This window comes from Paroedura picta, chromosome 8 (genome assembly GCF_049243985.1).
Source record: "Paroedura picta isolate Pp20150507F chromosome 8, Ppicta_v3.0, whole genome shotgun sequence".
Classification (NCBI taxonomy): Eukaryota; Metazoa; Chordata; class Lepidosauria; order Squamata; family Gekkonidae; genus Paroedura; species Paroedura picta.
The window spans coordinates 8,822,982-8,844,118 of record NC_135376.1 but is presented as its reverse complement, the minus strand read 5'-3'; the positions used below and the strand labels follow the sequence as shown (position 1 = coordinate 8,844,118).

Sequence of the window (21,137 nt, the reverse complement as noted above, 5' to 3'; positions counted from 1 at the left end):
GAGGTATAAGTGAAGTAAGTTATAATCAGTCAATTAAAATGCAAATCATTCCATTTCTGAGCAACTTCTATGGTGTCTCTGTTGATGGGAAAGTAAAGAGTTGACTCAAAAGCACCATCATTTTGTATCTGAACCTCCCCTTTGACTTGGTAACTTCAGGTAGGAGGTGAAGAGCAGGTTTCAACTGTGTCTCCTGTTGTAGCTTATTTGCTTTGTCTACTAAAACTGAGTTAACAAGACTATACTTATGTGGCAAGGAATATGTCTGTGGATAGCTGGAGCTGCAAAACATCTGACAGAAGAGAACCTTCAGTTCAGAAAATCTCACTGCCAGGTTTTGTGTGTTGAAAGCAGAAATTTGAAGTTCTCCAGGAACCCTGTAGAAAGCCAGTGTTGACACTGTGGTGCTGGAATAATGCGGACCGTGGGATGGGACCGCTGGAAATACTTGAACAAAACTGTTTCATCTCCTGTTTCAGTTAGTCAGTATAGGGATTATATCCAAAATTGTTCTATGAAATGCCACCTAAGCAGCTATTTTGAGTCATCATCAGACATAATACTTGATAGACTGAATACTCCAGTTGTTCTTTGTATGTAAATGCCTCCTTTGTCTTCATTTCTTCTACTGAAGGATAGAGTGCAAGTTACATAGAAGCACAATTCATGTCCCCCCATATCCTGTTTTAATTTTCTAATGCAGCATATTACTCAAGTTTTTTTCTCCCGTTGAAAAAGGAGCTGAATGAATAATTTCAAGATGTATTCCTCCTTTCAAAAGGCTACTGTTTATCTGGATGCCACTTTTCTTTACTGGACTTGGAAAACATCAGTCCTTATGGTATTTTATTGGTAAATGATAATGTTAAAAGAATCTGCTCCCAACATCGCTTTAGAAATAAGACGGCCTTGCTAAGTAATTGAGAAAGGCAAGAAATATATTTCAAAAGGAACGTTTAATGACCAAACAGGTAGATACCACTTTGAGAATGATAAATGTATCATCTTAAAGCCTAACATCCTGAATTCCAATATGGTAGAGGGCAGATGCATGCCTTTTTCACATAGCCATTAATTAACTATATTCAGATGCCAAATGCATTTGGAGAATAGATGGAACTTGAGGATCCCCTGGAACCACAGCTCATCTCCAGACTACAAACACTAGTTACCCTGAAGAAAATGCATGTTTTGAAGGGTGGAATCTATGCTCTGTACTCCACTGAGGTCTCTGTCCACCCTGGGCTACATCTCCAAATCTCCATGAGTTTCCCATCCTCAATTTACTCCCCCATAGAATCATAGAGTTGGAAGGGGCCATACAGGCTATCTAGTCCAACCCCCTGCTCAACTCAGGATCAGCCCTAAGCATCCTAAAGCATCCAAGAAAAGTGTGTATCCAACCTTTGCTTGAAGACTGCCAGTGACTGCCCCATCTCCCACTGGTAGTCAGGAAGAACTGGCAACCCTAATGGATTGCTGTATAGCTATGAAACTCTCTTATTCTGGATATTTACCAATCCCAGGATGAATTCAACATTCAAAACATGACTGAAATTGTAAATTATGACTTAACAATACAAAACAGCCATGCGAGACAGAACTTTCTGTGAATTTTGGAGAGTTCATAGAACAGGTCAGGCCTGGCCTTGGCTAGCTCATCTTGTCAGATCACAGAAGCTATGCAGGGTCATCCCTGGTTTGTACTTGGATGGGAAACCACCAAGGAAGTCCCGTGTTGCTACACAGAGGCTGGCAATGGCAAACCACTGCTGTTTGTGTATTGCCTTGAAAACCCAATTGGATGGTCATAAGTCAACTGCAACTTGAATGTACTTACCGCCACAACCGCTACCATAAGATGGTCAAGATGACTTCTCTGTTCTACACCACAGTGCTCTTTTCCCCAATAGGCAGGGACAGAAATCGCATAATATGCATTTTAGTCTTCTTTCACAACTAATGATACATTATCTTTCTCTGTTTCTGGTGTGCTCCGTTCCATAATACATACTTAGGAAAATAACATATTTCAGTTCTATATTTTTGAGTGGATACTAGCTTTTTGTTAGATCTGTTGAGTGAAATATATGACACACTAAATCCATTGATAATAAGTAGTTATTTCATATTGAGACAGAATGTTGGTCTAGGCTGTCTCCTTTCAGCAGATCTCCTGGATGTCACATGGGAATCATTCCCATCCTTCCTAACATGAATACTGATATATGAAATTCTCAGCCTAGTTGCCCATACTTTGAATTTGTTCATGTGACTTCATGTCAACTGAGATCCAAAATGCATATGGTCATTTTTGAACAAGTGTCTTTGGTGTTAATGGGACTTCAAAACACCGTATTGTGATAAAAAATGCTGTCAAGTTGCAGGCAACTTGGAGTGACCCCATAGGGCAGGGGTAGTCAAACTGCGGCTCTCCAGATGTCCGTGGACTACAATTCCCAGGAGCCCCTGCCAGCAAATGCTGGCAGGGGCTCCTGGGAATTGTAGTCCACGGACATCTGGAGGGCCGCAGTTTGACTACCCCTGCCATAGGGTTTTCAAAGCAAGAGATGAGCGGAAGTATTTGCAATTGCTTGGCTCTGTATTGACACCCTTGACTCCCACCCAAGTTCTAACCAAGACCTACCTTGCTTAGCTTCTGAGATCTGAAGGAGTTGGGCTAGCCTAGGCTATCCGAGTCAGCGCCCAAGGTATACAGTCAAGAGAAATCAGCTGCTTCTCTTTCTGTGCTGTCCCTCTTTGAACTGAAGGGAGACAATTATATTTTCAGCACTCATGCACTTTTTCAAAAAAATTCCTGCACATAACAAATCGACTACATTAGAGACATCTCTAGTCTGTTTTATGTGCACAGGATCTTCTGTATGGAGAGATTAAAGTTCTTTGTTTTTGACAACTAACTTTGTTTTGTTGCACATTTCTCTGGAACACAAATGACCAGAAGAACAGTGGAGTATGAACCTCAGAGGCAATAGATGTTCAGAGATGGGGTGGTGTCAATAAGGCAAGCTCGAAAAAGGTTCGGAGCCTGCTTTGATTTGAAAGCTCCTGTTTTAAATGTATTTGTATTTAATCATCCAAAACTATGAGTGGTACCAACTTCCTCTTTGAAATCAGATGAGAATATGAAGTAGTGAGCAGATTCTGAATTAGCTACCCTGGTCTGCACTCCGCTTGCATAGCCCTGTGGCATAGCTCACTGATAAAGAATTTGGAAGAAATCAAAAAGCAGTGGTAGATGAAAGAAGCAGCCATTTTGTACTGTCTATTATGGCAGTGGTCCCCAACCTTTTTATCACCGGGGACCACTCAACGCCTTTTACTGAGGCCCGGTGGGGGGGGGTAGTTTACTCCTCTACTCTCAACCACTGCCCTAGCGCTCTCTGATTGCTATGGTAATGTTTAAACATCCCTTCAAAATAAGATACAGACTCGCCACAACAATGAAGTGTGTTGTAAAGGGCTGAGGGGGATGAAGTAAAGGGCCTGGGGGGGGGAGAGAAGGCGTCCTTCGGGGCCCACCTCCAATTAGTTGAAGGACCACATGTGGTCAGCGGCCCACAGGTTGGGGATCGCTATATTATGGAATATTTGCAATGTATGGCTGCGAAAGTTGGACCATAAGGAAGGCCGAGCATCAAAGAATTGAGGCTTTTGAACTCTGGTGCTGGAGAAGACTCTTGCGAGTCCCTTGGACTGCAAGGCGAACAAACCGGTCAGTCCTAGAGGAGATCAGCCCTGACTGCTCTTTAGAAGGCCAGATCCTGAAGATGAAACTCAAATATTTTGGCCACCTCATGAGAAGAAGGACTCCCTGGAGAAGAGCCTAATGCTGGGAGCAATCGAGGGCAAAAGAAGAAGGGGACGACAGAGAATGAGGTGGCTGGATGGAGTCACTGAAGCAGTAGGTGCAAACTTAAATGGACTCCAGGGAATGGTAGAGGACAGGAAGGCCTGGAGGATCATTGTCCATGGGGTCGCGATTGGTCGGACACGACTTCGCACATAACAACAACAACATATTATGGAATGGAAGACTCCCAACAGCAGAAGATGTTATTGTTCAACTTCCCCTCCTGAAATTCTGGGGTTTTCTAATCCTTGAAACACAATCACCATCATGTGGCTTCCATCACATACTCTTGCTTTGGATGATACATGTCAAAATTGCATTTTTAATGTCTTTTCAAACTCTATATATCAAGAAAAAGAGGGAAGTAGGGAGAGAGAGCTATTCTGACACCCAATAGCCATTCATAGTATAATTGGCTGACATTTCATTGGGTACATTAAAGTCAACTAACATTGGCTTAGCCATCAATGGAGAGTCAATTGTTTGACTTTCATTGTCTTTCTCCAAACACAAATTCATAATTTTTTAGATAATTGTCCAAAACAATTCCAAGTAAAAATATGATGGAGACCTATGACTGGCATGCCATCTGGTGAAGCCAACATGCTTTGTCTCATGCCCAAAGAGGCTACATGAACACTTTGGAAATCCAGGCTTGTGGAAATTAAAAATATATTTAATTATTCTGCAAGAGATGGGTGCAAGAGAGAATTTGTGTTTTAGGAGTGTACTGGGCAAGAGCCCTTTTCTTTGACCCAGATTACAAATCTTGTAAAAAGTGTACTCCAATTAATGATGGATGGTGCAAACAAAACATTTCTAAACGTTGCTGCTTACAGTGGAGAACTCCTGTTGGTCACCTTGTCAAAACACTCCTTCCTCCAGAAGCAGATAAAGACCCTGGGGACAATTCAGCCACAATAGAACCTTCTCCCAAGGTTGCTAGATGATTTCCAAAAAAAAAAAAAAAAACAGGGGGAGAAAACACCCTTGGAACTTAGCAATGGCACTGGAAATATCAATAACTTTAATGTGCGAGCTTTGTTACCGCAGAAAGCAAACAAGCAAAGTTGCTCTCCAGTGACTGTCACTAATATTTATTCGTCCAGTGACTGTTAATCAAACCAAGTTTACAGTCCCGTATAGCACCTGTCACAGGTGCTGATCATTAATCAGCTATTACGGCAGTTTATTCTGCTGCTGACAACTTGCAATTTTCTACTGAATCAGCTAGTTTGTCAGGTGGGAATTATGGCAAAGCACATGTGACAAAACACATCACACATTTTTTTTCTTTTTTTCCCTTTTCTCCCCTTTTTTTTGCATTTTCAGGCTTCTCTCTCCCCCCCTCCCCTCTCCCCCTTTTTTAGACAAACAATATCTGGGAACTCAGAAGTAATAAGGCGGAATGTATAATTAATTACCCAGCTTGCTCTAATTAGGGATGAATAAGTTGTGTCCCTCTCATCATCACAAATGTGGTGATGGGTAATACCAGTTTATGCTGTATTAACTGCAAATATGCAATCCTTCTGAGAGCACTTTTGTTGATGAATTTGATGAATGTGACAATAATTAGCAGAGACAGATGAGAGCTAAATTACTACTGACAATGTAATGCTATCCCGCTTGAGGGTCTGAGAACGTGGTAGGCTAACGTGGCAGGGACCGGGGCCTCATTTCTAATTAATAGTCTCTCTTTTTTTTTTTTGCCAGTGGGGGGAAAAAAGAGGAACGGTAATTGTTTTCGTCAAAGGCTGCAGGGAGTTATCAGGGTAATAAAGTTAATTAGCAGAACAAACATCCTTTCACTGCCTTACCAGATTGAGGAAAAGAGGGTAATTCAAACTGCAGAAAGATATGACTAGATGAGATGATAAGGAGAAAAATTTTTTACACAGGAGGCCGATAGAAAAGAATCCAATTTCCCCCCCTTCGTTTCTTTTGGCTCAGTTTGTGGAAACGAATTATGCATTCCCCCTTTTCAGCTCATACAGTTGCATATGTGGAAAACTTTATTGTTCACAAGTGCAATGGGAAATAAAGTTGGGTTTTTTTTTTTACTGGATCATGTTGCAATGTTAAATTTTGTCCAGATCTTTCATCTCGTGATCAGTTTGTCATATTAAAAGCACGCACATATTATAAAAGCTTTCCTCCTCTCTTTAACAGGACTCTATTGAACCCGTGGTATTCTTTCTTTTCTTTCCTCTTTTTTAAGGGCTATTTTTCGGCTGCCAAGATGGAATTCACTCAATGGTACTATTTAACAAAGCTAAGAAATAGCTAACCCAGACTTCAGATTACTTGAAGAATGTCTAAGTATCATTTTGATTCTGCTCCCAGATAGCCTTAACTACATAATGCACTGGATATGCCACATACAGGGCAGATGTATGCATAACAAGTGGATGTGCTTGGGTTGCTAACCTCCGAGTGTGCATTGGAGTTCTCCTAAAATTACAATTAACATCCAGACTACGGTGATTATTTTCTCGGAAGAAAATAGCTGCTTCAGAAGGAGAACTCTATAGCAGGGGTAGTCAATCTGTGGTCCTCTGGATGTTCATGGACTACAATTCCCATGAGCCCCTGCCTGCAGGGGCTCCTAAGAATTGTAGTCCATGAACATCTGGAGGACCACAGGTTGACTACCCCTGCTCTATAGCATTACATCCCTGAGGAGCTTCCTCCCCTCTCCAAAATATTCCCTCTACAGGCTCCACCATATCACTCTATGTTGGATGTGACTTGACAACCCCTGTTGGTGGTGGAAAGTCCTGTCAAGTCACAGCCAAGTTATGGCAACCCCATAGAGTTTTCAAGACAAGATATTCACAGGGACGTTTGCCATTGCTTGTCTCTGTACACCAACCTTGGACATCCTAGACTTCTCCCATCCAGGTACTAACCAGGGAAGATTCTGCTTAGCTTCTGAGAACAGACAAGATCAGGTTACCTTGGGCTATCCATGTTGGGGCAACAGTGTGTGTATTTTCACCACAGTGAAATTCCAGGGTTATCTTGGACAGCAGAAAGGCAGTAGGAAATGCCATCAGAACCCCTTCCTCTACACACAATCCTAAATCCAAATCAGCCTTCCACGCATCTGGTGAATACATAGAACTCCCAGTATATTGGGAGTGATGCTGACTGGGGGTGGGCACAGCCAAAATTAGGTGGCACTGAGGTACCACAGTGCTGAGGAAACTTATGAGTGCAGGGTAAGAAAGATGTGTTTTGGTAGTTCCCTGACATCGCTGATTCCCTACAAGTAGAAAGCTAGTGCAGCATGCAAAGGGACTGGTTAGAACCATTGCAATGTTTTTTTGTATTTGCTAGGCCACAGCCTCTTCTGCCACTTTGAGATTTTACCACCACATTCCACTGCATGTATAGGTAAGGCCTGGGGTCATCAGCTGCAGGTTCATACCGTCAGTTGCTCGAATGAATGCAGAAACTGTGGTGACTCCTGTGTCCATAAATAACTATAAGATAGAAACTGGCCCTCTAAATAAATGTTTAAAAGACAGTAAGATTGTTTCTTATTTGGAATATGAGCAAATAATCAGGTCTGTAGTTATGTAAAGGGAATAATTAGCTTGTGCAGAGTGGGAGGGGTTAGGCTTCCTGTTAGGCCGTACAAGCAACATTCAAAATGTACTATGATATTATTATAAAATCTTTTTTTTTCCTCCATCAAAAACTGGGGGGAAACATTCTAAACGATGTGCTTATTTTCAAATTCCTTCCTTCCTTCCTTCCTTCCTTCCTTCCTTTCTACCTACCTACCTACCTACCTACCTTGTTTACCTTGTTTGCCTTGTTAATGTAATCTCTCAGTCTGAGGTTACCATTTGTGCCCTTCTAATACCCTAATTCTATAATCAAAATAGAGTAAGAAGCTGGGGTTTTATTAATATATATTAATAAATATAATATAAACATTCTTCACGAATGTATTTTAATATAAACATTCTTCACGAAAGGATACTGAATTCTACAAATTATGTAAATTATGCGAATACGCTGACTCTTCATATGTCATTTACGTACTTTATATATTATTTGCAGCATTGTATGCTGCTCTCCACATCATAGGGGCAGGCAAGCACACTACATTGAAATGCCACCCCTTACTGGAACATCTACTAAATTCCAATTATGACATCTCCTATTTTCTTAGGTGTCATTTAGTCACGCTGCATCCATAAGAACTAGGAATTTGCTTTTTAAAATTGGAAAGAACCCCCAAATACAAATATCCTCAAGATGCTGAATTCTCCACTCATAGTCCTACATTCTCTCTGTGTGCTGTATTATTGCAAACCTGTAGGATTATTTTATCCCTGTGGCCTTTTATCTTGGCATTTCTTAGTGTGTGATATTTTCCCAGTACGTCTATACTGTGTCCCCATGATGACTTGTCTGTTCCTCCAGATAACTTCTAACAGGTGAACAGTGACATGTTCTTTGTCTTTGTGATAGCTACAAAATGAATTTGCTTCTTTTCTCATTTCTCTGTTGCAACTGCATGGCTTCTCCTAAAACCAAGCCTAGATGGAAGTGACAAGTACCATTTGTTCCAGATTCTCAGATGTGCTTATTTATTTATTTTGCAGATCTTACCAAAACACTTTGTTATGTACCTTGATGGATTTTTTTTGGCTGTTCCACATGCATTTACATGGCTAGGTAAGTGTATATTTATTTATTATAATAGGAACCAGTTCTTTCTATCTGGTGATGAATAGGAGTGATTTCTTAAACTGTGTCGCCAAATACCAAGAAGGCTGATTAATGATAGGCAATGATCAGGCTTGTTTCCCATTCCCACCCTGATGTCTTGGAATCCAGCTACTGATGCCACTGTTGGAATGGAACCTTTCTGTTGATAGCACAGATGGCAACCCAGGACAAGATCTTATCACATGTAATACAAGCCCCTCCTCCATCAGACCACCTGAATATCTAGAGCAGCCTTTCTCAATATTTTTAATGATTGGGAAACTCTTGAAACAGCTTTCCAGCTTTGAGAAACCCCAGAAGTGGTGTGATCATACAGAATATGGTTGGAAAGCATAGTTATGCACATGCCCACCTGGGGCCCCTCCCCTTCCCACTCCCTCCAGGCCCATCATTGGCCATTTTAGGAGGAGTGATGGGTTGACATGACCATTTATCAGAGGAAACATTGGCCTCATTTCAATCAGGGTCTTTTCCCCTAGTCAGCAAGTACTTTAGGCTCCTTGGCTATGAGTGTTGGGGTAATATGATGGACTTGATGAGAAAAGGAGTGGAAAAGAAGCCAGACACCAAGTAGTTCAATGAGACATTAATTTTTTTTAAAGGATGTGGTTCTTTGAAACGGTACTTGCCAACTGGGGAGGAAAAGTGTAGAACATGTATCAGCCATGTTGTATGTAAACTGCCCTGAGCCATATGGAAGGGCAGTATAGAAATCAAATAAATAAAAATAAATAAACATTAGAGAGAGCTCTAGTGTTCTGGGTTATGATTATCCAAGTTATTAAATTCAATATGAGTCCTGGGTGGCCTGTGGCACCCTTGCAGAGTTGTTACGACGATAAATGAGAAATATGGCAAACCGCTTTGGACACAGTCCTATGGAGTCCTATGGAGGCAATTGGTGACAATTTGGGCTCAGCCTTCTCAAGCACTGATTCCCACAAGCCTGTGTATAGAATCATATAATCATCGACATCCTTCTTGAAGTGAGGCCTCCAGAACTGCACACAGTACTCCAGGTGTGGTCTGACCAGTGCCGTATACAATGGGACTATGACATCTTGTGATTTTGATTTTGATATCTTCCATGCACAATCATTGAATACCTACAGTTGCCAGCTCTCGGTTGGAAAATACGTGGATATTTTGGGGGTAGCACCTGAATTAAGAGTGGGGGTTTGGGAAGGGCAGGAGCATCAGTGGGGCCTAACACCATATGGTCCACCTTCCAAATCAGCCATTTCCTTCAGGTGAACTATCTCTGCCACCTGGAGATCGGTTGCAATCCCAGGAGATCTCCAGCCACTGTCTGGAGGTTGGAAACCCTATTATGTGACATCACTTGCAGCTGAAAGTACAAACTGCCTCCGTTGAATGGTATTGTCTTTGAGGTGAGGCAACGTGAAAGCCTCCCTGGTCTCCTTGCTGGAAGTTGTAGAATTAAGAGCACGCACATGTAACCTTATCTTCTGTTGAACGCCCATCCTGTAAGGAGTCAGAGTACAATTCAATTTCTCCAGCTCTGCCACCGACCCACAGGTTCCTTTGACAAAAATGATTTCATTCCGTTGCCCTGATCTGCTTCTGGCACCATCCTCTAAAACAGTATCCCTATCTACCTTCCTGGCTTTACGAAACTGCATGCAAGGAAAGGTTTGTACACAAGGTGGGGATGTTAGCAGCAGGCTCTGTTTTATCCGTGTTACAACCTCACAGTAAATAACAAGCAAATTGTTTTCACCCTGAGCTCTCCCAAAAGATAAATTTGGCTGTCTGCACCAAGGCTGAGAGATATCAGCCACAAAACCTGGATATGTACGAAGAACCGACTAATAAACCCAGATATCCATGTTGACGGTTCAGTGGCAAGATAGCTCCCCCAACCGTATCTGCTTGTTTTTCAGAGTTCTTCTGACATAATTTCAACAGCACAGAACATTCAAGCACAAGTTGTACCAAATAAGGTAGGTAGCTCTAATAGATGGCTATGTTATCTTCGGCTTTGTTTTGTTTTGTTTTGTTTTTTGGCTCTCCTGCTCTAAGCATTAAACACTGAACATCTGTGGTCCCGACAGCAGCAGAGGCTTGTGAAGTGTCTCCTTTTGAACCAGCCTAGGACAAAGTCTGAAACTAAAACCAAGGAGAAGGGTAATAAATAATGACAACAGATGTTTGTAAACCGCAGGGCTCCTCCTGTGTTCAGTGTTTCCATGTGTTGTCTTGTCTTGATGCGCTGTCAGCCTCCGCTCACCTGGGACTAGTGATATCTTATCAAACCCGAAGCAGTTCCTTTTCACCACAAGCAGATAATAGCGCCTTTCAATTTGTCATACGGAGAGTCTAAAAGAACCATGGGAACGATTGGTCAGGTGACAATTTGATGGACAGCTTGACAGCCCTTAAAGCATCATGGGAAATGGCTGTCACCTGATTTTTTTTTTTCCCAGTGCTTCCAGGGAGATAACCTTCAGTGTGACGGGGAAAAGAAATCTGAATATTTGCAGTTTGGGTTCAGTAGCAGCATTATGGATGTTTAATTGATAAGATGGGTGAATTGAGATGGTTTGAAATGGTGCCATCTGAGCTTAGATCATTTCAGTTTACAAATGGTGTTGATGTCTTTACTTTTCTCTCGCCATAACTTTTTAAAATGCAGTCGCTATGTTATATACTAATGAAGGGTTGGAAATCGCACTTTCTACTCACCTCTTCTATTAATGCTACATTACTGCAATTCCCAGTAGCGACTGTGCTATAGAGTCCTTCCTTTACTTACATATACTTTATTAATTTCCAGTAATATACATGGTACGCAAATAAAATGGATCAGGGAGAAATAGTTGCCATTTGTTTCTAAATAAAAAGGCGGGTTTCAAAGTATTTGAAAAAGGCAACACTGTGCTTGGATTTTTTTTATGAAAGAGACTGAAAACCATGGAGTTGGCATTGGCAGCTACATTTGGAATCCTCTCTACACTGTTGCCCTGACCTGGATAGTCCAGGTTAACCCCAATCTTGCACAGAAACGAAGAGGGACTGGCTTATTAGGTCTTGGGTGGGAAACTGCTTAGGCGATTGAGGGTTAGAAACCTAGAGTTGGAAGGGACCTCCAGGGTCATCGAATCCAATTCCCCACAGAATGCAGGAGATTCACAACTAATTTGTTTCACAGAGGCAGGTGACAAACTGCTTCTGTTCTTCTCTTGCCTTGAAAATACGATGGGGTCACTGTAACTTGTCTATGATTTAACTGTATTTTCTACCATCACTATGCCACAGGGCACCATGTATAGATCTGGACAAGATGCACAAAAGGACAACCAAAATTATGGTCATGGGGCTGTAGCAGGGAAAGTCTAAAGGATTTGGAGATTATTCATTTTGGGGGGAAAGGACTATGGAAATCATGATTGTGCTTTAGACCAGGGGTAGCCAACCTGTGGTCCTCCAGAAGTTCATGGACTATAATTCCCATGAGCCCCTGCCAGTGTTTGCTGGCAGGGGCTCATGGGAATTGTAGTCCATGAACATCTGGAAGGCCACAGGTTGGCTACCCCTGCTTTAGACAAACATTACAATGTGAAGAAGATTGAGAAGACTCCCCCCCACACACACACACATATCAAAATTCAGGGGCACCCAATGGATTTGATGAGCAATAGGTTTTGGACAGACAAAGAGTTTCTTTATAAAATGCATAATTAACTTGCAGAACTTGCAATCTTTTCTCAAGAGCTGCTACTCCTCAGTTTTGTAACTTTCTGTCTTCGGACACACATTTCATCATCTCCCAAAAACACAGCTGGTCTCAATTTGGCTTGGTTATAGTAGGCAGAAATTAGTTACTATACTCATGAGTGTCTGTCAACCTGACCCAGATAACCCAGGCTAACCTGATCTCATCAGCTTTCGGAACCTAAGCGGCATCAGCCCTGGTTCATAACTTGGCTTGGAGACCACCAAAGAATCGTGAGGGCCCTTTACCAAGTCCCTGGAGAAGAGCCATCATCTTCTTTCCTATAATAATAATAATTATTATTCTTTAATTTATATCCCGCCTCCCCCCGGAGGCTTGTTAACATCAGTTTCCTCAAGAAATCTCCTGGAGACTAATCTACAGTCTCATATGTCCTTTGGTTAGAACAAATCTGGGGCAATTATTTAACCCCCCCCCCCTTCCCAAGGTATATTGTATTCTTTATTTCAACTTACATTCCTAGAACACCTCTTCTCCCCTCATGTACCGCATAGAAAATCATTATTGATATGTGATAATGATTTCCAGACCAAGGAAGAGTACATCTGTTTGCAGGGTAATTTAGAGGCTATTTAGCACATTTGATTCCATGTAGATCAATGCTGCAGTAGGCTCCAAGTGATTACCACAGTCATCCTGTCTGTTCCCTAGCACAGGGGTAGTCAACTTGTGGTCCTCCAGATGTCCATGGACTAAAATTCCCATGAGCTCCTGCCAGTGTTTGCTGGCAGGGGGTCATGGGAACTCTAGCCCGTGGACATCTGGAGGACCACAGGTTGACTACCCCTGCCCTAGCAGACACTGAAATGGAAAGTTGACCTGCCTCCCTCATAGTCTGGAACTCAGGGGCATAGACTGAAAAGTCTGTTCAGCCTTAATCCACCAGTCTGGATAGCTAGACTACTGGCCTTTAAACCATTTAATTTAGATGAAATCAGATCCCATCCTACAAACCTATGACCACTGTTATTTTTCCATACACTTCAGTGATCTTGAGCATTCTAGGCTGATCTAGGCCCTTTGTAAGGCCTTTGATTTGGGAATCTAGGTTTTGAATCCCACTTCAGCCTCAAGGAGCTGCATGCAAAGGAGGAAAGCCGGACAGATGAAAGCCTTTCTGTTTATTGTAGGTTCAACAGGGCCTGCCAAAATACCCTAAAGGTAAAGGTATCCCCTGTGCAAGCACGGGTTCATGTCTGACCCTTGGGGTGACGCCCTCTAGCGTTTTCATGGCAGACTCAATATGAGGTGGTTTTCCAGTGCCTTCCCCAGTCATTACCATTTACCCCCCAGCAGGCTGGGTACTCATTTTACTGACGTCGGAAGGATGGAAGGCTGAGTCAACCTTGAGCCGGCTGCTGCAATCGAACTCCCAGCCTCACGGGCAGAGGTGGAGACTGCATGTCTGCTGCCTTACCACTCTGCGCCACAAGAGGCTAGAAAAAACCAACCCTACACCACCTTTAAAGGAACAGGGGCATCTCACTGTCTTTCTTTGGATATTGCATTATTGGGTAACCTCAGAACAGATTCGGTCCCTTTACGGATTTGTAGAGGCCTTGCCTTTGTTGGGAGATAGTTGCCTAACTGTGCGCGGAAGATCTTAGCTTTTGTTTCTGGAACAAGAAATCTGAAACAACTGTGACCATATCTTGCACATTCGCGATCACTAATGTAGGTTCAGATCACTGTGCATGCATAAACTGCATAATAAATAAATAAAGGGGGGATCTTTTAGTGTTTGAAGAGGTTACCTGGTGGAATGAGCTCACTGAAGAGCTGTGGGCCCTGACAGAACTCTTTGGGTTCTGCAGGCCCTGCAAAACGGAGCTCTTCTGCCAGGTATTTGATTGAGGCCGGGCTGAAGCCCCAGGGTATTAGATCGGGTCCCCCCCCTCACCCTGATTCCCAGGCCTGGTATTAGACTAGTCCTGGATGATGGTGATCTATTCCCGGTTGTCCATCAAGACTATTTGTTTGTACCCATGCTAGAAACCATGGCTATGAGTCGTTTGGGGAAAGGAGCTTTAATTGTATTATCGCTATCTTGGTTGTATTTTGGGGGTATTAATGATTGTATCGTAAGATGTTTTAAATGGATGTTTTATATAATGTTTATTGTGAACTGCTGCGAGCCAGCTTGCTGGGAGCGGCGATATACAAATCAAAGCAATAAACAAACAAAGAAACAAATAAACAATGCACTTTACTTCTATTTTCACCACCACCCCCACTCCCAGTCACTCCATCCCCCCCCCGCTCCCCAAGGATCTTTGACACTGCAGGATGGACGTTGGTTTGTGGGGGATTCCCCCCTCCCCCAGGGATGTCTAGAATACCCAGAGTTATGCTAGTTCTGTGGAGGGCCTAGCAGATGGTGACTCTGGATGCAGATTTTTTTTTCATTAAGATGAGCACAGGGAGGTCTCTTTTTAGCTTTTCACAGCTTGCTGTGACGGGACTATTGTTACAGTCAGCTGTGAGTCGCAGGGTCTATGGTGTGAGATACAAAGAAGGACGTTTCCTTCTGTCCCAAGGATCTCTTCATTGCCTTTCTTTCTGCAAAACAAAATTTGGACCACAGATTTCTTTTCATTTGACAGCATGGTTCGCTTCTAGGATCTGACCAATTTCTAGCACTTGCTATTCAGGTATGGAAACCGAAGCATCACACACACACACACACACACACACAAATGCAGACCTGATTGTTCTCCAGCTGGTCATTAAACTCTACCAAAAATTTTCCAAATGCCTTTTGAGATCTTTTTTTTAATAGCATCACCTCTTGCCTATGAATTTGACATTCAAAATACCATTGAACGTATATAGGATCCCCACCATTCAGGCTGCTTCTTCCAATTTGTTTTTCCCTGTCGCATTTCTGCAAACAATGTACTTGCAAAGGAATATAGTAGATGAGCTGATAAACAACCAGATGAAGTTTGGGGGGGGGGGGGGCTACACCAGTATCTAGAAGAGGCTTCTGATTTCCCTAATGACAGGATATATGCATTGAGCAAATTCCCTAACAGCTGCTATGTGGCATGAAAAAATTTTAAGTCGTCTTTAAATTATCTACTCTTGAAAGCTGCTTGCTTCTCCTGCTCCCCCACCCCACAAAAAACCCATAAGGAAAGAAAGATGCACGCGAATTATGTGTTTATCTGTACACTTCTATCTGCCTCTCGAGCTGGGGGGCAACCAAACTGGTTTGCAAGTCAACAGAAAGTGCTGTACATTTGGAGTGATAACAGTGTCCCCAGCGTGCCAGTCCATTCAGCCAAATGGGCTCCACTTGACCTGGCTTATTTCTGGGTCAGTCAAATGGAACATGGTTGGGAATTGCATTGTCCTGGCTCCATTGCTGGCCTTAGAACAGTTTGCTTTTTGCCTTCTGCAGTCGGCCACAATCTTAGAGTCCTTTATCTCTTGTGCTGGAGGACTAAGTCAGGGCTTCATCCCACCTTGTGGCTGAGACAGAAGCAACCTGAGCCAGAGGCAATCCGTTTCAGATGCTCCACAGAACAGGAATAGGAAAGGGGGTGTTTCTGGCCCAAGCAGGGGAGGAGAATGTTCAGGTATTCTGGAAGAGTGCATCTCACCTCACAAGCATGTAATAATTCTAAGTAAAGATTAAAATTAGTCATTTATAAGGCTGCCGAGTCCTGGAGCCTGGAGAGGGAGGGAAACACCCTGTGCCTTTAATAAAGGCTTAATAAAAGGTGTTATTTATGTTGATGTTCTTTGCTTCCATGCTATGAAAAGCTTCAGCTGTCCTATTTCAACACATTAAGCCTCACTTAAAGGGACATTTTTCTCTGGGTCTTGTGGTGTCCAGGTAACAAATTGTTGCAAAGGACTAGGTATAAAGCTATGTGCTTTTGTTACCCCAGATAAGGTCACGTGAGCACAAGAAGGTGCCTTATACTGAATCAGACCCTTGATCCCTCAAAGCCAGTGCTGTCTATTCAGACTGGAAGTGGCTCTCCAGGGACTCATGTCTGAGAACTTTCCCATCACCTCCTGATCTGGAGATACCTGGGATTGAACCTGGGACTTTCTTCATGCTGGGCAGAGATTCTTACCACTGAGCCACAGTCCTCTTTGATATAGCTGGTAAGGCTTTGAGTTGTCCTAATGACAACTTAGGGAGGCTTCCTTTGAGCATTTGAGGTCCATAGAGTTGACTCAGAGTGCAAGCAGAGCTATAGCCTTCAGATTTGATTGAGTTCTGCTTTGGATGGCAACATCCCATCTCCACTGTGTTGTTGACGCAGAAGTTCTGGTCCCTGCATAGAGTTCAAAGGAGCAGGAAGTACCCATATGAGCCTATCAGAACATCAGAGGAGAGTATTTGAACAATACCAGGAACTTCCCAATCTAACTATGCTAAATGACCCCTGCAGGGGCTCTTCAATAATGCACACTGCAGATCTTGCGTATTCCAATCATTCTGTCTGGTTACCAACTGAAGGGGATGCAGCTAGCTCTGCTTGAAATTGGAAGACAAAAATAAGACCTTTGGGTAGCTGAAGAAGTGAGCACTGCAGTGACTCATGACTCATGAACACTCATACCCTACTACAAATTTTGTTATTCTTTAGACTACTACTGAACTCTTTCTACCTTTGGGAGTATAGCTGGGAAGGTTGGGATCATACCTAAAGAGGTCTACTTTTAATTCCCTTTCTTTATAATCTTTTAAAGTCTCCGTTTAAAATTATTTTACACAGCCCCAAGATGTCTGTGGTGGTCCTATAACTCTAATATATCAAATTAATTGATAAAATGTTTTAAATAAATAAAATTATCCTTTCTCCACCCATCACATAATAGGACTATGAAAAGTTGCTTCCAGAAAAATGGCTGTTCGTTGATTGCTGGTATACTGTGTGTGTGTTTGTTGTGTGTGTGAGAGAGAGAGAAAGGGGGTGTTAATTTGTGAATATTCTGATTTTTGGAGTTGTGTAAACCTTCAGTCCCTTCTGTAAGAAAGACAAGGTAGAAACTTTGATGATAAATAGCTAGTGCATGTCCAGGATTAAAATACACTGAAAAGTTTATCATTTATTTACTAAAACAGTTTGCCCCTTGTTTTATTTTATGGTGTTTTGAATCTGTGGGCAAATGAAACAGGCGAAAGCTGATGGGGATTCTCTGGTTTTGCATTGTTATGAGTCATTATGAACTCTTTATTTTTGTAAAAGATCAGCTTTAAATAAATAAACATATTCTGATTAATCCTCTTTAAGTAAGTGAAAAGCATTTAATCCCATGATGCTGTAAATTCCTAGTTAGCTGTCAGTTGGTGTGTTTATTTCCCAGCATTATCTAAATCAGTTTAGCACGAGATCTTGCACTGAGAACTATTTGTTGTTCACTTCTCTTTCCTTTACTTGCTGATGGTATTTCTGTGCTTTATTGCCCCACTCCCCCTGCATCATGGTCTCAATACTTATTTTAAATACTGTCTGTATATTAACTGTTTAAACTAGAAAAAACTTAATGATATTGCCTCCCATACATTTTTGTATTCAAGATCTTTCTGATATTTTTAGTGGATATATTTTTGTTTGTGTCTATGCAAAGATGCTTTTTTGCTTTGTGTGGGTTTTCTTTTGTGTTAAATTACCAGGTTCTCAGTTTAAAAGAAGGAAACAAACAATCCACTAAGTTCATTTTAAGATATCATTAATGAACCAACCAAAAAGAATTCCACTGAATATGAATTCGACTGAAGTAATTTCTTATTACTCTAACAAATGAAATGTCTCTTGTGACATGGGTGTTTTTCAGATGGAGAATGAAGCAATGGATCCAAATTACAGGCAAAAGGAGATTCCACTTAAATATTAGAAAGCATTTTCTGATGGTGAGAGCTGTTCATAGATGGAATATGCTGCCTCAGTGGAGTCTCCTTCATTGGAAGTTTTCAGGAGGAGATTGGATGAGCACCTGTCAGGAATATGTGCTTTTTAAGTCTCCAAGGAAGTGCGAGGCAGGACTGAATGGCCCTTTGTGGTCTCTTCCAGCTATGCTTGATTCTGATTCCATTTCCCCATTGCTCCTGGGGCTGCCAATATGCTCCAACATGGTCCATATGTTGGCTTTCTCCTGTAGTTTCCATGCTCTACTTCCCCGACAGTGGTTACTCCTGTGTCAGAACTCTTCAGAATCTCTGGTCCTTTTCATTATGTATTATAACATTTTTCTTAAATTTTTGCAAGGAAAGGGGCTCAAGAGTAACTGTATAATATTATACTGTAAATTCAGAGAAGCTGATAGACCCTTTCTTGGGTCTAGCCTCAAGATTGCAGCGGTATCTGTAGCAGAGCCTCAGAAAATGAGAGTTCAATAAAATTGAAAGGGTACAGAGGAGAGCGACGAAGATGATCTGGGGCCAAAGGACCAAGCCCTATGAAGATAGGTTGAGGGACTTGGGAATGTTCAGCCTGGAGAAAAGGAGGCTGAGAGGGGACATGATAGCCCTATTTAAGTATTTGAAAGGTTGTCATTTGGAGGAGGGCAGGATGCTGTTCCCATTGGCTGCAGAGGAAAGGACACATAGTAATGGGTTTAAAATACAAGTACAACGATATAGGCTAGATATCAGGAAAAAATTTTCACAGTCAGAATAGTTCAGCAGTGGAATAGGCTGCCTGAGGAGGTGGTGAGCCCCCCCTCACTGGCAGTCTTCAAGCAAAGGTTGGATAAACACTTTTCTTGGATGCTTTAGGATGCTTTGTGCTGATCCTGCGTTGAGCAGGGGGTTGGACTAGATGGCCTGTATGGCCCCTTCCAACTCTATGATTCTATGATTCTATAAGTAGGTTCATATGGGAGTAGCTGGTCCTTAAGGCAGGCCCTAGCCCAGACAGCATTTTATAGCTCAATACATATATCTGCACATTGCACAAAAGTGCAGGCCTCTTCATCTGCCTTTGCAGTGGGCCTTCCACTGGAGGACATTTGTTGAGCAATGATTTGGTTCAACTCTTCAACCATCATTCATCATTATTCCATGGACTTTGATGCTTGCAGGGAAGCAGCAGTGGAGAAAGCAGTGTTACACTATCTGTTCTGCTGACTCACCCCCCACCTTCCACCATTTTGAGTAAACTTGCTAAATTCCCATGTGGGACTGCACAGAAGTCACAGGTTGTACTTACCTGTAACTATTGTTCATTGAGTGGTCTTCTGTGCAGACACACATCCCTCCCTTCTATTCCCACTGTGGTATGTAGGCTGACTGACCATTTCCCCCACGGTGATGGGAAAACTGAGAGAAGAGTGCACGCTCCTCCCTGGTCATTTTATTTTGGGTGGGAAAATCACCCTCTTCAGGAGCAGGAGAGGTGGGCACTGTTTGGAGCTAAGGATTATAGACTTGGAAAACTTGCTAGCTCCTCTACATAGCTGGCCTTCAGAATCACAGTCCCATGTGTGCCTGCGCTGAAGACCACTCAAACAATAGTTGCAGAGAACTGCAAACTGTTTTCCTTAGAGTTCCTATAGCTGCCCATTGCAGAAACAAGAGCCCTGTCGTGGAAACATGGGTTTTAACCATCACAGAATCATAGAGTTGGAAGGGGCCATACATCTAGTCCAACCCCCTGCTCAATGCAGGAGCAGCCCAAAGCATCATCAACAAGCCTGAGGACTAGAAAGCACAAGATTTCCTGTATCTCTGAACTGTTGAGATTTTGGTAAATCTTCCTTAAGCTTACTACTAGTACTTTGCAAGTATTACTGTTACGAGAACAGGGGCTTCTCTGTTGTTGGTAGGCCTTTTTTCTTTTCTTTTTTTACTGAAGAGAACAAAAGGTGGACATATGATTAGCTGAACTCATTTTTTATTTGAATGTGGTGAAAATTAGGTGATACATTTAAATACTGTGTCCTTTTACTGAAGTACTGCATTACTGTAATAGAATGGATTTTCTCCATCGTTTTTATAACATTTAGCATGTCGAAAAGAAATCTTCCTGCAATCTAGATTATTGTCTAACTGGAGCACAGGGCAGCATTAGTAACGGCTGTGTGAAAGAATTAAGCAAACTAATAATGTTCTGCTTATTTATTAAGCCTCAAATTTCCTTCTGATGGAAAGTACTAGGAGTTTCTTTGGAGGGCTTTGATTCCCCCCCTCCCCTTTGTCTCCCAGTATTTTTTTTTAAATCCCCTTTGTAGCTTATGAGAAAATACCAACATTTTAAAAGAGCAAATATTCTTTGCCTTTGTACAATGCAGCCATGATTAATCAAACACCCATTGTCAAATGCCTGGCTCCCTAGGGATGGGGGGTAAATATGAGAAGAAGTGGGTGGAGGAGAAGAAATTGCAGTTGCCTGGTCATCTTTGAGTGCTACAAAACTGTTGGGAAAGCCATGAATTAGACAGGTGGCAGTAACATAGCGATCATGTCTCAACAGGCAGCATTCCTTTTGGCTGGGATGCCGGTATATTTCCATCTCCATCATGGAGAGAAGACAGAAAGTTCTGGGAGGAAGGCCTAGGAAAAAAAACATATTTTATCCTCTTTATTTGGGTTATGTGTGGTTTAAGGTCATTTTTTTCTAATCAAAACCAAAGTAGTGGCTGTTCAAGAAAGGTCTTCTGGAAGATCTACATGACTACATGAAATATTGGTATGACTACATGAAATATTGATGGCAGGTTATATGGTGCAGTGGAACCGCTTTCCTGATTAAGAGTGAGTGAGAGTAGAGAGAGAGATGGGTGGTGATAGGGAGA

At 42.2% G+C, this 21,137-nt stretch overlaps 1 long non-coding RNA gene across 6 annotated transcripts in view; it reads left to right on the top strand.

Moving 5' to 3' along the window:
- LOC143842954 (uncharacterized) overlaps positions 1 to 21,137 on the top strand; it is a 461,327-nt gene that overhangs the window by 293,293 nt on the left and 146,897 nt on the right. For all 6 annotated transcript variants that reach the window (XR_013233404.1, XR_013233401.1, XR_013233402.1 and 3 more), the window contains 2 exons: positions 8,497 to 8,569; positions 10,528 to 10,587. This is a non-coding gene — a long non-coding RNA (uncharacterized LOC143842954). The remainder of the gene's footprint in view (positions 1 to 8,496; positions 8,570 to 10,527; positions 10,588 to 21,137) is intronic.